Consider the following 5,014-nt stretch of genomic DNA (forward strand, 5'->3'; position numbering starts at 1 on the left):
CTTTGTTCCATTTTTAAAGGAATTAATTTTGTGTGCATACATTAGGTGTGTGTGAAGGTCGGGACAACCTGTCATTCCCTTTTACCATGTGGGTCCTGGAATAGGACCCAGTTCACTAGAGTTAGGTCATTTGGCTGGCACTTAATAAGAATTTATTTAGCAGAGCACACCGTTAGTTACAGTACTCAAGAGGCATGCAGGGTCTAAGTTCAAGGCCAGCCCTGTCCATGGAGCTAGTGCCAGGATCACACAAACTATGTCTCAAATAACCAAAGGAGGACATTTTTTTAAGTTTCTTAGGTGATTCATGCCAATAATCTCAACACTAGATATTTGAGAGTTCAAGACTAGCCTGGGCTATGTAATGAGACCCAGTCTGAAAAACAGTCCCCACACCCCCCCTGCCCCTCTTCCTCAGATGTATATGAGTACACTATAGCTGTTAGAAGAGGGTATCGGATCCCATTGCTTGCTGGGAATTGAACTCAGGACCTCGGCAAGAGCCATCTCTCCAGCCCCCGAAGCCCTAAAAATTGTTTTTTTTTTTTTTTTTTTTTTTTTTTTTTGTTTTGTTTTTTTTTTTGGTAACGTGCATATGTGTGGGGGTTCACGAGTGTTTTAGATTGATGCCAAATCTTCCTTGATAGCTCTCCACCTCAGCTCTCTTGAAACTAGAGCTTCCTGATTTGGCTAGTCTAGCCAGGCAACATACTTTGGGACCCTTGCTAGTCTCTAAGTGCTGGGAGGGCAGGCAGACTGCTGTGTTTGCCCTGCATTTACACCAGTGCCTGGGGTCCACATTGATTTTTATGTCTGCATTATCTACTCAGCTGTCTTCCCTGCTGTGCTCCTGAATCTGCTAAATTTACTTGAAGGGTTCAGTGTAAATCTCTGAAGTACAGTGCCATGGATCCTGTCAGTGGCCTTGGAGTAAGTGGCTTTGGAACTGGGCACAAACAGCTGTTGCCCTAATTGAATGGCTTTATGTGGGTTTCTGCCCGGTGCACTGTGTTCTTGATGTACCTTTCCTGGGCAGACATGAACCAAAGTCTGCTTCCTAAAGAGTAGAGAACTAAAGTCCAATCAAAGTAATAATTCTGATCAAGTCCAACTTATCAGTGAGTATCATAAACCAGCCTGAGTGACAGCCCCAGAGCTCCCCAAGCAATCTGGAGGCAGTGGGAGGCACAAGTGGAAGTCTACTTAGCATTCTAAAAACATGCCACAGTGGGGGCACACATTTAATCCCAGGTATGGGACCCATGGATCTCTGTCAGTTAAGGGCCAGCCTGGTCTACAGAGCTAGTTCCAGGATAGCCAATGCTAGACAAGTCAAAGAGTATTTGCTTTTTGTATATGGGTGCTTTGTGTCTGTGTCCCATGTGTGTGTCTGGTGGCTGTGGAGGCCAGAAGACGTGTCTGATCCTTTGCCACAGGAATTATGGATGGTTGTGAGTGGCCTTATGGGTTCTGGAAGAGCGACTAGTGCTCTTGAACCTTGAGCCCTCTCTCCCAGCCTCTCCCTAACAATTGTGTGCTACTTGTGCAGTTTTGGGGAGGAGCTTTGTGAATCCCTTAGCTTTCTGATTATTGGGACTAAGTTTCCCTTTGGAGTTCATGAGCTATCCTCCCTCCAAGAGAGGTGGTGTTGCTCCATGGTCCAATTGTGAAGACCTGTGTTCCACCCTTGGTTACAGTCATGTGGACCTGAGTGTGACTTTCTACTTGTTTGCCTGCCAGTTCTACTCTGAGCAGGTACTATGGGCTGCTCTGTGAGGAGGGCTGCTGCCCTGGTAACGTTTGTGAGTGGACCAGTTCATACCCAAGGTTTATCAGTGTTTGGGGGGAGTTTGCATATTTATGTTAATTTCAAAGTAAGGCATGCAGAGATGACATTCCACAGCTAGCGTTTTGCTTTTAAGTCTAGTGGTTAGACACAAACAAGGCACAGTGTGTACAGGGCTCTAAGCTCCTTCAGTTACTGAGGCAGGGTTTTTCAAAGGCTTATTTGATACATGATAGGTGTTGAGAGTTGAAGACCAACTGAGACCCTGTCTGAAAAATAGCCCCTCTTCTCTCTGTCTCTCTCTTTACATTTAAATGTATATGAGTACACCAGTATCTTCAGACACACCAGAAGAGGTCATCAAGTCACATTACAGATGGTTGTAAGCCACCATGTGGTTGCTGGGAATTGAACTTTCTGGAAGAGTAGACGGCTGAGCCATCTCTCCAGCTCCAGTAAGACTTTAAAGACAGGACTGCCAGTAGTTCAGTGGCAGTGTTTATCTTGATAAGTACTGGTTTTCACCTTCCCCAACCCACCACTCCCAACTAAAGCAAAAACTTAACCGTTGGGTATGGTGGTGTCACGCCCATAATCCCAGAATTTGGGAGTAGAAGGCAGGAGGATAGGGAGTTCAAGATCAGCCTGGACTAGATGTGACCCTCCCTGCCTAGCAGAAATAGGACATGACTATTCTAGAAGCTTTCAACTGTGATGAGTGGAGAGAGCAGTGTGTTTCACAGCATGCCCCACCCCCACCCCCGTTACCTGCTTCAAATATGTCACAGGTCTTTCTCAATTCTGTCTTGAAGATTATGTGATCTTAGTCTTTCTTTGTCTTAATACTCTTTAGGATTTTGTGCTGTGTGCCCATACTATATGTTCATTTTTGTTACATGAGCATCAACCATATACAGCATGTCTATGTACACACACATGCACACAAGTGGATATACACCTCAACACGTATTACAGCACACACATATAATACCCACTGCATAGGTTTCTGTTACTAAAGATACAGATTAAGTGCCATTGTCAATTTAAGGAAACGTGTGGATACCACCTCCTGGCAGCACAACCTGCTCTAGGAGAGCCCATATGAGCTCCCAGGCACAGCTACCTGTTCGTCTGGAGTAGTGCTCTATTTGCTGTTTGAGTATGAAGTGCCAGATTTCTGTCAGGAACACCCTAATAGCTGAAGTCGATGAGCAAATAGCTCTGGGTGGGAAGTTGAGCTACTGTTCATGACAGCCCTCCAACCTTCAGAACGAAATTGCCCATTTGAAGTAGTCTACATCTGTCCCAAACACACTGGTTAAGAGAGCTGGGCATGGTGATCAGAGTAGAAATGTCGAGCTAGAAATCTGTACAAGATTGCGTTTTTTTGAGCTTCTAAAACTTGCACACTCAAAAAAACAGTGGTTAGATGCCACAAAGTAGGTGGCAATGCCTTAACCGTATGTGTGTTGTTAGGCCCAAGGGCCTCTTCCATCCTTGTCAAGGGGAGTGCTAACCTTCTCTCCTTTCATACAACACGATACTGCCTTCTTCCCGCAATCTATTTAAAGCCCTCATACTGTAGCCTCTTTTGGTAATGGTGAATTTTATTTACTAGCCACGAAAACATGTTATTGAAAAGCATTATATATTTTTTCGGTTGCTTAATAATTTAATCGTGGTTATCTAAGAATAAAAACGGTTTATTCATTTTTAACCCGACCAAACTTTAATTTATTCATAGAACCAGCCAATCACAGGCCGAAGGGAACACCGGAAGTTGTGAACGTTCTTGAGCAAAACAGATTCCCCGGAAACAAAACAGGGTGGGCGCACATCCAACCGGGACACGCTTGCGGACGGCGGGAAGTGGGAGTGGGCGGGGACGAATCAGAGGATGAGCGTCTGTTAATCCTTCATGAATTTCCGGGCGACGGTTGTAAGCGCTAAAGTTGGGGGGGAAACTGTGTACAGAGTCTGCGCATGCTCCTCGGTTCGATCCACTATGATCGCGCATGCGCAGCGACGGCTGCTACACGTCCGCGGGCGCTCTGGATTCGAGGAAGGCAATGGCTATTTCTGCTTCTGTATCTACGTCCGGTGATCTTCGGTTAAGTTCATTTTATTGAAGAAACCATCGAGCCAGAACCAGCCCCCTTCGTAAAACCACGGTCTGTTAAGAGTGCACACGTGTCTAAACAAGGACAGACATACTTAGACTTGCACAAGTGTCATGCACATTTTTACAAACGCGTGGCCAAGTGCACACGTGTGCACATATGCATACAAACAGTGAAGGAGCTGTATGTATCGGCTGTGTTTACTTTGTATTTTTCGGGCTGCTTGTGTTTTACAGCAGTCAGTAGTTCCCTGGGCGTGTAGTACATACCTGTACTCTCGCCACCAGGTAAGTGCAGGCAGGCAGGAAAATTGAGTTCTAAGTCAGCCTAGTCTAGGTGAAGGAGATGTGTCTTAAAAACAAACGGGACTTAATTTGTTAAGGCAGATTCATGGCCAGGCACTGAAGGAATTGAAGTGGTGCCAGGGTTGTTCAGCGAGGTATTGTGGACCGGGTGTGTGTGCATATCACATCTGGAAAGCTGGCATGATTTTAGAGAAGGTCTGTAGAACTGTGCATAACCCCGATTGTTCTGACCGTAGCAACTTGAACTCAGATACATAGCTGCCTCTGCCTTCCCAGTGCTGGGTTAAAGGTCTGCAGCACCATGGCCCAGAGGTTAGCGTTGAGTCAGGTTTTTGTACTGCGAAGTTTTAGGACAAGTTTGGTGGCTGCAGGTGGAAAACTGTTGACAGATGGAAAGACAGCAGGTTACCCAACAGATTGTCTATATGAGAGAGCATGGGCCAGGGTCTGCGTCTTCTCCTTGGAAGTATGAGCTGGACCTGAGGCTGGGAGTAGCATTTTGGATGATCTTGGGTAATCTGCAGGGCATTGTGTTGCCCGGAGCTGGGAGAATGAATTGGTAGCTTTTACTTGGCACCAGCACAGCTACATCCTCCTCGTGGGCTCACAAGTTCACTGTAGATAGAAGGAGGAAGCGGGCAGCCGGTTCCATAGGAACCCCAGAGCGGGTCTCTTAAGCTTTAAAAACAAAACAAAGGCATGTTGTCCCCTGACGACTTTTCAGAGTCACTTCTATCATGTGGGTCCCTGGGCTCAAATTCAGGCTGTCACATCAGCCACTGGATGCCTTTATCCATGGCATC

At 46.1% G+C, this 5,014-nt stretch overlaps 1 non-coding gene across 1 annotated transcript; it reads right to left on the bottom strand.

Annotated features, from left to right (window-relative positions):
* Positions 1-3,199: 3,199 nt before the first annotated feature.
* Positions 3,200-3,325, bottom strand: LOC120102096 (U6atac minor spliceosomal RNA). Its single transcript, XR_015685178.1, has one exon. It is a non-coding gene; the product is annotated as a U6atac minor spliceosomal RNA (small nuclear RNA).
* Between the last annotated feature and the right edge of the window lie 1,689 nt (positions 3,326-5,014).

This window comes from Rattus norvegicus, chromosome 3, assembly GCF_021556685.1.
Source record: "Rattus norvegicus strain SHRSP/BbbUtx chromosome 3, alternate assembly SHRSP_T2T, whole genome shotgun sequence".
NCBI lineage: Eukaryota > Metazoa > Chordata > Mammalia > Rodentia > Muridae > Rattus > Rattus norvegicus.